The 10,236-nt window shown below is 43.7% G+C and overlaps 1 pseudogene; it reads left to right on the forward strand.

The window, feature by feature from the left end:
* LOC109230082 lies at positions 4,971-9,470 on the forward strand (annotated as a pseudogene).

Genomic DNA, 10,236 nt, shown 5'->3' on the forward strand with positions numbered 1-10,236 from the left:
ACGTGGAGAGAAATTAATATAGTGGAAGCAAGAGTAATAAATTAAAATTTAAAATAAATAAGAAAAATGTAATCAAAGAATTTAATTAATGTTTTCTTAAGGGGATCGAGGGAAGTATTGAAATCTAATCTATATTCAAATTGATTTTTTCGACGAAATAATATTGGGAGAACCATATCTTTTCTAGCAACTAAGCCCTCAATTTCATGTAGGGGTGTTCGTCGGTCGATACGGTACGGTATTTACTCATTTCATTTCGGTATTTTCGATATTCGATTTCATAAAATGTTATACCAATACCATATCTAATTACATTCGGTATGGTTCGGCTTTTTTCCTTGTTTACCTTGAAAATGGTATTAATAATTATATTTGATTTTATGGTTCTAAAAATATGTGATTTATTTCAATGCTAGTTGTTAGGCAATAGATATGCAAACCAATGTTGTCGCAAGACTAGGCCTCGAGCTGGCCGGAACAAGGGGCTTCGAGATCTAGTTAGGGCAGTTAGCAATGAATAATTAATGAGGAAACAATGATATCGAAGGCCTCGAAAATAGCCTTTTGCTGTTAATAATGGGCAATAAATGAAGAACAATAAATGAACAAGCAATAAATCTGTAGAGTAATTGTTGAACACGTTTAGGCAAGAAAAGCAGAGAATGTTCTATTGTATTGAATATTCATGTCCGTTACAAAATGACAAGGGTCCCCTTTATATAGGAGGGGGGGGGGGGGGAATCTCAACATAGTACATGTCTAATAATGACGAGGAAATGCTATTGGTACAGCTGTATAATGGCTTAGTATGGATTTGTACTATTCTTGCAGACTTGGTCAACTCTAACCACGTATCCTTGGGAGCTTTCCGGCCTTTCCATGACGATCATCGATTTGTACTGCTCCGAGATTGACAACACTGAACCTTCGATATGTGCCCTCGAGGACGCACCTCGGGGTCACACTTCAAACTGTGCTTTGAACTTCTCGAGGTCGGGCGTGGAGTGCCACAGTACCCCGAAAGTTAAACTCCCCGATTTTGACCGTATACAGATAGTCCCCGCGTTTCTTATAATGAAATGATAAGAAACGATCTTGAGTTCTTGCCTTTTCGATAACCCCATTGTGACATCAGCCACGTGAGATCATTAAATGATGTGATAGAAAAGTTGTACAGAGGTCTTGTCAAAACGGTTCTCGAAAAGCCCACGAACCGCTATTGGTCGCCCTTTTAACTCCTCCAATACACTTAGATAAATACTCCAATTCCCTATCTTTTAAACCTTTGCAACATCTTCAGATCTTCAAATCTTTGTTAACAGTTTCCTGTCTTCACCCTTCTCCTGTGTTCACTTCTTCGTCAACTTACTTTGAAACTTTGTTATAACCATGGCCAAAACTTCTAAGACAGTACCTCAAAAAGAGGAAGCCCCTTCTTCGTCACGCTCGTCTAAGAGCAAAAAGATAGTGCCTCCTCGCATTGAGGAGTGTATTCCTGGGCCCTTCGAGACATCCTCTGATTTCAAAATTGATAAACCTTCTTCGGTACCGGGCCGATGCGAGCCCATATCTCGATACATTAGTATAATAACCAACATAGAGAAGGTGAAAATAGATTGCCGCTAGGGAAAGGCGGTACAAGTAGAGATCCCTTTATCGGAAGAGGATATAACTACACACAGAGCTGGTTTCCTCAGTGTATATACGTATCCCTTTACCTTAGGTCCTGTAGATTCTTCTTCTCCACCGGTAGACCCGGTGATCCCCGATTTTTGTCGACAATATCGAGTGATGCTTGGTCAAATTTATCCCTATTTTTGGAGAATCATATATTTGATTAGATATTTCGAACATGGTCGAGGGGATGCCTTTCACCCTCGATCATCTGATTAGATTGTATAGCCCTCGTCTCTATCGAGGGGACCTAGTCAAACTGCAGCGTCGATCTACCAAAGCATTTTTTGCCAGCATCGACGAAGATAAAGACCGGGGGTGGATGAGCCGCTTCGTTCGAGTCAGGACTTCGGACCACATCCCTGCTGAGAAGATGCCATTCCTTGAGGAATGGAATACGAGACGTAAGTGTCGTTACACCGAGCATGTTTTATCATCTGAATGTCCTATTTTCCTCTTTCGAACTAATTCCTTTCTTTTTTGAATTGATTCTCCTCTAGTTGCGTAGCCATCGTGTGGTTCCTGGGTGCGGTCAAGGACCTCCCGGGCTGGGTTAAACTCTTAGACTCTACCTCCTCATATGACAAGCGCGTTTGGCATGAATTGGCCAAAACTCGATCGGAGGACAAAAATCATGGTACGCCCTCACCACTGTCACCTCTAAATTCCTTATAAATAGATTTCTTGGTGGTAATTTGGCATTTTATGCTTATGCAGGCCTCGGGGAAGCCGTTTCAATGAGACCGCCTCCTCCTGGCGAAGAGGAGACCCAAAAACCCGCCAAAGATAGAAAGAGAAAGAAGGAGACGCCGGCGGAGTCCCCGGAACCAAAGAGAGCTAAGGCTCGAAAGCCTAGGGCCGATGCAACGGTCCTAACTCTAGCAGCTGCTGAGAGTCTTCATGCCGAAGACGAAGACGGCGACGGTTTCCCACTGGTACATAGGGCAAGACGAAGCGCTGATGCTTCGAAGGTTGCCGGGCAGAAGACTGCTGAGTCAAGGTGGCCGATGCGTTCCCACCTTGTATTGAGGAGACCCTCGAGGAGGGTTTGGATGCATTCCCCGAGCCGACCATTAAACAGGATACAACTTGTGTCGACGAGCACTTGGTTGGCGCATTCAGAGGATCCAGCTCTGAGGCCCTTCGAGGGCGAGAGGAAGCCCCGATAGAGGTTGATGTCATAGGCGATCTTCAATCAGGCCCGTCGTTTTCCCCAGGGCAAATACGGGATGCCTAGAACAGGGAAACTCCCGATGTGGGGGCATCCCAACGAGAGGATGATGCATTCGGAGATTTTTTGCCGGTGTTGAAGAGGATGTTGATCTCGATGCTCCATTTGTTCTCGAGGAGGTTGCGAAACTCCAAAAATAGGTGATTTTTGACATAACCTTTGCGCCTTGAGTTTTGATCTTTGTTTTTCTAACTTCTTTCCTTCGTTCTATAGGTCACAATGTTGTACGACCAGGCCTTCTCCAAGTTACGGCTGAACTGACTCATTGTGAGGGGGAGTTCGAGAAGCTCGCTTCGGAGTCGAATGAGCTAAAAACTCTATAGGCTCGAAGGGAGGAGGAACTGAACAACCTTCGAGCAAGTTCAGAGAAAGTGCTCCAAGAGCAGGCCAACTTCATCAAGCAGGTAGTTCGGTACTCATGACCTTACCTTTGCAGATTGAGCGAAAGGATGTCCTAGCGGGACAAGTTCGGGAAGAGATTGTGGCCAAAGATGTCGAGATCCTTGAGCTGAAGCGGTACAAGGATAGCATGGCCTCGGAAAGGGATATTCTCCGAGAGGAGCTGGCCTCGACTCAGAGTCTTCTTCAAGGTGCTAAAGAGGAGGCTCACAAATTGAAGCGGCTTCATGCTGAGTCGGCTGCCACGTTATCCACGGCCAAGTCTGAAGTCGATGCACTCATATTCCCGTATTGGGAAGATGCTACTGCAGCAAATACTCGAGCCAGGGAGATATCTGAAGAGGCCAACCTCAAACTGGCTCACGCCCTTGCACATGCTCGATTAGAAGCTCGGATGCAGGCCTTTGAGGAAGTGCACGCCAAGGTTTCGATCTCTCTACTGAGATCGAAGAAGCGAAGGCCTTGGAAGAGGAGTCGACAGCTCCGACTACTTCGGACGAGGGCTCTGCAAGTAGCTCGGGGAGTAGCAAAGATGAAGACTAGGCCACCTTTGCTCTTTTTACTTCTTCTTATTTTGTATGTGGACTCCACGTGGGGATTTTCTTGTTTAATGTCTTCAAAGTTTTGCCTTTTAGTGTTCATGCCAAAGTCAAGCTTCGAACTTGAATTTAACTCCTTCGAGCTCGGTCTGGGAGTAACAGAGACCATTGAGGTCGGGTTGTTCTGGTTTCAATCGCATACCTTCCCTCGTTCGGGTTGGTAAGGAATCGATTTGACTCCTCGATCCCTCGAACACTGTATGGTGACGTCATTCCTGTGACATGACCGTGAAGTGACCGAAGTGGCCCTGTCGGTATATTTTCCCAAAAAGTCATAATTGCTTTGTCAGCGCTGATTGGCTATCAAAGTTAATGAATAGTCGCCGCTCTTCTTATATATAGTTGCTTTCCATTCATTGAGGGCTTTGCCGCTTTGTGCAACTACTTTTCTCTATAGAGTTCCTTTTTTTGCGCTAGTTCTAGTGCCGCATCAGATCAAAGCTTTCGCCTGAGTTTTCATCTTCCCTTTCTTGTTTTGAAGGAATCATGGCTACCATGCCCAAATCCGCTCACCAGAAAGAGGGAAGTCCCACCTCTGCTTCCCGCCCAGCCGGTGGTACACCGCCGGCGTTTGGCAAGCCAACTTTGAACTGTTTCGTCTCGATGAAAGATTTTATGATAGAGAAGCGTCTCGACATTCCGGGCCATCGAGAACATGCATCGAGGTTCATTCGATCAATAAAAGAGAGACACCTTGAGGCTGTGAGGAGAGACTGGGATGGGGAGAAAAGGTGAGGCTGCAGATACCTTCCCGGGAAGAGGATATTGTGGCCCACGTAGAGGGGTTTCTGAACGTGTACACGTACCCTTTTACGTTGGGTCCTCTCGACCGACTCGTGCTCGAATTATGTCAAAGATATCGAGTTACTCTGGCTCAGATCCTTACGTCTTTCTGGCGGATCGTGTTGATGATGAGATTTTTCGCTGAAAAGGCCGAGCTCGAGTTCAGTCTTAGCCACCTCATCAGATTGTATCGACCTTTGCATTATCGAGGTCTAATTACACTATGACGCCGATCCACCAAGACCTTTATTGCTAGTGATGATGAGGACAGGGATCGAGGAAGGATGACTCGGTTTGTTCGAGTGAGGACTCTTGATATTATTCCTGCGGAGTTCTTGCCGTTTCCTGAGAAATGGAATTTCAAGCGTAAGTGATATACTGTACTCTATTATTTTTGTTCTTGGTAGAGCCAGACTCCATAAGGATGTTTCTTTCCTTTTCCGCAGCGATCCCGTGGATGCCAAATGAGATCCCCAATCTTGCGAACTGGGCCCGCAAACTGGTGGCCTCTTCGACTTATGACAAACGCAAGTGGCGAGATTTGTCGAAGGGCAAATAGGAGGCTAAGCACCATGGTATGTGCTATGTAGTCCTTCTCTTGAGGAGTACTTTCCTTTACGTACACTAATTTCTTTGTTGTAGGCATCGATGAGTTTTCTAAGCTGAGACCGTCCCCTTCCGAGGAGGAGGAAGGACTTCGACTTCTGAGACAAGGAAGGATAATAAAAGAAAGAGATCCTCGAAGGACGAGGATTCCCATAGCAAGGCAGGACCCGCCGGGGGGCGCAAGGAGGACGTTGCCGCTGACGAAGATCTCATATTTATCGGTTGTTCTGTAGACATCAATGCACCCGAAGAGGATGATTCTACATTGATGGCTCGAACCAGGAGGCCTCCCGAGACTGTTGAGCCCGCTGGGCTTGAGGCCCCTAGTCTCTAGGGAGAGATTCCACAAGAGAGGAGGGGCGAAGGTCCTTCATTACCTGATTTGGCAGCTGGTTCTCGGGCGTCGGGAAGTACTCCGAGGGAAATGGGCTTCGACGTATCTACGCCCAATCAGAGCGCCTCGGGTTGCTCTACCGGGGCCGATGAGACCAAGCCGGTAGATGCGAAATCGACCTTCGAGGAAGCTCAGCGACTCTGCTCTATGGTGAGTTTTGAAGCCATTATTACTTTTCTAACTTCGAACTTTCTTCTTTTTAACCGAACCTTCTTTCTCATAGGCCTACGATAAGCTCAAGTCTGAGCTGCTTCGCTGGGAGGCTAAGTTGTGTAAAGCCTTGAATGGGGAGAAATCTCTCTGGCTTCTTTGTGATAAGAAGACAAGAGAGCTGATACATCTTTGATCGAAGTTGAACCAAAGTTATGATTACGAAGGCAACCTCGAGAAACAGGTAACCTCTATTTTCAGGGAATACAGGCTTCTTCTCCCATCTTCGGAAACTAACGTTTCGGTATCTCAGTTGCAAAGAAAGACAGAGACGCTGGAACGCCTTCAGGGCGAAGCCATGTCACGACCCCAATCCCGGTCGTGATGGCGCCCAACATAATGCTAGGCAAGCCCGACCAATTAAATACTCTCAACCCAAATACGCAATCCGTTAACAAGTAATACGGTTAAAATAGCAAATATCAAGGTTCCAATCCGAATCCAAATAAAATAGTATGGAAAATAATAACGAATATCCAAACATTCCCCAATAGATCTGGAGTCACGAGTCTAGAGCCTCTAGATGTAACAGAGTAATATATCCATAGTAATAAAGAAGTCTAGGATATGGAAAGACAAATGAAATGAAGGGGAGGAGTCGGGTCCTGCGGACGTCAAGCAGCTACCTCAACAACTCCTGAAAATAAACTTCACGAAAACAACAAACAGCTCCACTAAGTCTCCGGAGCACCTGAATCTGCACACATGGTGCAGGGAGTAAAGTGAGTACTTCCAACTCAGTGAGTAATAAACATATATAATGGATGAAAGTAAGAAATACCAAAATATTACAATATAAAGCTATACTCAGCGATTCAGCACATTAAACGGTGGAACAACAACAATACCAGGACAAGTAAGACAAATAGGTATAAATGCATGAATGCAATGCAATGCACATGACCGCTGCGGCGCGCAGCCCGATCCATTTGGGTACCCGCGCTCACTGTGGGGGTTCAAACTCTGGAGGGGCTCCTACAGCCCAAGCGCAATATCATCGTAGCATTCGTTGCGGCGTGCAGCCAGATCCACACTCAGTCGAGATATATATATGCATGCAAGCCACTCGGGCACAGTCAAATTGTTCATTTTTAGATTCAATTATTAGAAATTATAGAGCTAAGTGTTCAAAACCTTTATTTATTTACTAAACATTTCGAGGCAGTGTCTAACTCAGGACTGATATCATGAAATATGCTAAGCATCATGGAAGCAGTGATAAGGATCCCTGAAGGATGCACACGATAGGCACAAAGCCCCAAACATATTCATAAAATCCAAGTAGGATGATTACCAAACAATTTCTAGTCAAGAACACAGCACGAACATCAATCGAAACGGACTAGGTCACAATCCCCAGTCACAATCGACCCCGCACTCGTCATAGAGTACGTGTCTCGCCTCAATATAGCGTCACAATGTGATATACCTGGGTTTCAAACCCTCAGGTCATCATCTACATCTATTACTCACCTCAAGCCGACCACAAGTCTAGCTCGCTATGCCTTTGCCTTTCGAATCAACCTCTTCGAACGCCGAATCTGATTAAAACCACAACGAATACATTACAATAGGCTAAATAAATATAACTCAATCGAAAAGACTCGAAAAACACAAAATTCACTAAGTTGGCAAAACCCGAGCCCCGGGCTCACTTCTCGAAAAATTATGAAATTTACATCACTGGATTCCTCGTCTCGCCACGAGTCTACACATACCAATTTTACCAAAATCAGAGTTCAAATGCCCTTTCAAAATCCGTTTTTACATCACAACTTTTCAAGCCCTAGCTTGACCCGTTTTTAATGAATTTTCCACAATTTACATGTAATTTCTACCATAAACTCGAATATTTAGACCAAAACTTACCTCCAATTGATTCTCAGTCAAAGCCCTCGAAAATTCTCGCTCAAAGCTCTCAAAACCGCTTAGAAATGGTAGAAACCAACTCTTGTTCGCGGATGAAATTTAATATTTTAAACCCTTCTGCAACAGTTGTTTTTCGCTTCTGCGGTCCCGCTTCCGCTTATGCGGGACCGCTTCTGCGGTCAGAAGTCCGCTTAAGCGGTTTTCATTAAAACCGCCCTTTTCGCTTATGCGACTCCAGATGCGCTTCTGCGGTTCTCTCAACAACCGCTTCTGCGGTAAAATATCCGCTTATGCGGACCCGCTGAAGCGACCATCCTTCCGCTTTTTGCGGAAATTCCCTAACCCAGGCCTGACCGCTTCTGCGGTCACTCACCCGCTTCTGCGGAACCGCTTCTGCGGTCCATTTCTGCAGAAGCGGAAATATCAGATGATAGCAGCAACAGACCTGCAACACACCTCAAAACCTCTCGTTCAACCACCCGAATTCACCCCGAGGCCCCCGGGACCTCATCCAAAAACACCAATACATCCTAAAACCTCATTCAAACTTGTTCTCATCCTCAAAACACATCAAACAACGCTAAAACCATCAAATCACATCGAATTCAAGCCTAAGTTTCTTAAAAACTTCCGAATTACGCATTCGATCAAAAACCCGACCAAAACACCTCCGAATGACCTGAAATTTTGCACACATATCCAAAATCACCTAACGGAGCTACTGCAACTCTCGGAATTCCATTCCGACCCTCGGATCAAAATCTCACCGATCCACCGGAATTCGCCAAAATGCCAACTTCGCCAATTCAAGCCTAATCCTACTCCGGACCTCCAAAATCACTTCCGATCGCACTCATAAGTCACAAATCACCTCCCGAAGCTAACCGAATCACCGGAATTCACATCCGAGCCTTCTAACTAATAAGTCAACGTTCGGTTGACTTTTCCAAACCAAACCTTCCTTAAAGAGACTAAGTGTCTCATTTCNTTTGGATTTTTGCGATTGTTTTTTAACAGGGTTGCTGAGTATCAAAAACTTATTACCCGGAATCCTATTTTTTTTAGAACGAGTTGAAGGCATAGGCATTATTGGGGGAGACGAAGCATTAAATTGGGGTTTATCGGGACCAATGCTACGAGCTTCCGGAATAGAATGGGATCTTCGTAAAGTTGATCATTATGAGTCTTACGACGAATTTGATTGGCAGGTTCAATGGCAACGAGAAGGGGATTCATTAGCTCGTTATTTAGTACGAATCGGTGAAATGACAGAATCCATAAAGATTATTCAACAGGCTCTAGAAGGAATTCCAGGAGGGCCTTGCGAAAATTTAGAAATCCGACGTTTTGACAGATTAAAAGATCCTGAATGGAATGATTTTGAATATCGGTTTATTAGTAAAAAACCTTCTCCAACTTTTGAATTGTCGAAACAAGAACTTTATGTGAGAGTTGAAGCCCCAAAAGGAGAATTGGGAATTTTTCTCATAGGAGATCAAAGCGTTTTTCCTTGGAGATGGAAAATTCGACCACCAGGTTTTATCAATTTGCAAATTCTTCCTCAGTTAGTTAAAAGAATGAAATTGGCTGATATTATGACAATACTAGGTAGCATAGATATCATTATGGGAGAAGTTGATTGTTGAAATGATAATTGATACAACAGAAATAGAAACTATCAATTCTTTTTCCAAATTGGAATCCTTAAAAGAGTTCTCACATAAAGTAACAAATAAAAAATCGACTTCATTATTATAAATCAAGTTATTGAATATTTCGAATAAATTCCTAAATTCGAAACTCCCTGTTATCCAATAAAAACCTAAAATTCCTAATAATAAACCAAAATCCCCTACACGATTAGTTACAAACGCTTTTTGACAAGCATTTGCCGCAACAGGTCGTGTAAACCAAAATCCTATTAATAGATAGGAACACAGCCCAACCAATTCCCAACAAATATAAATTTGTATCAAATTCGAACTAGTAACTAATCCCAACATGGAAGTACTGAAAAAACTCATATAAGCAAAAAATCTCAAATAGCCTTGATCATGAGCCATATAATTATCACTATAAATAAGAACCATAATTCCAACAGTAGTGATTAATATTGACATAATAGAAGTAAGTGGGTCGATCAAGTATCCGAAGTCTAAAGAAAAATCATTATTGATGATCCAAGACCATACATATTGATAAAAAGAACTGCTATTTATTTGCTGAATAGACAGGTATATTGAAAAACCATGACTATGCTTAACAATAAAACACTCTGAAAAGCCCACATACGGCGAAAACTTTTTGTTGCCGTTGGAAAAAGAATAAGTCCCGCTCCTATTAACATAGGGACTGGAAGTGGAATGAAAGGTATGATCCACGCATATTCATATGTCTGTTCCATAAAAAAGTTTTGAATTCTTAATTAATTGTTTCCGATTCACCGGATCTTACCTCTTTTGAAAGGAGTC

The sequence above is a fragment of the Nicotiana attenuata genome, chromosome 7, assembly GCF_001879085.1.
Source record: "Nicotiana attenuata strain UT chromosome 7, NIATTr2, whole genome shotgun sequence".
In the NCBI taxonomy this organism is placed as follows: Eukaryota; Viridiplantae; Streptophyta; class Magnoliopsida; order Solanales; family Solanaceae; genus Nicotiana; species Nicotiana attenuata.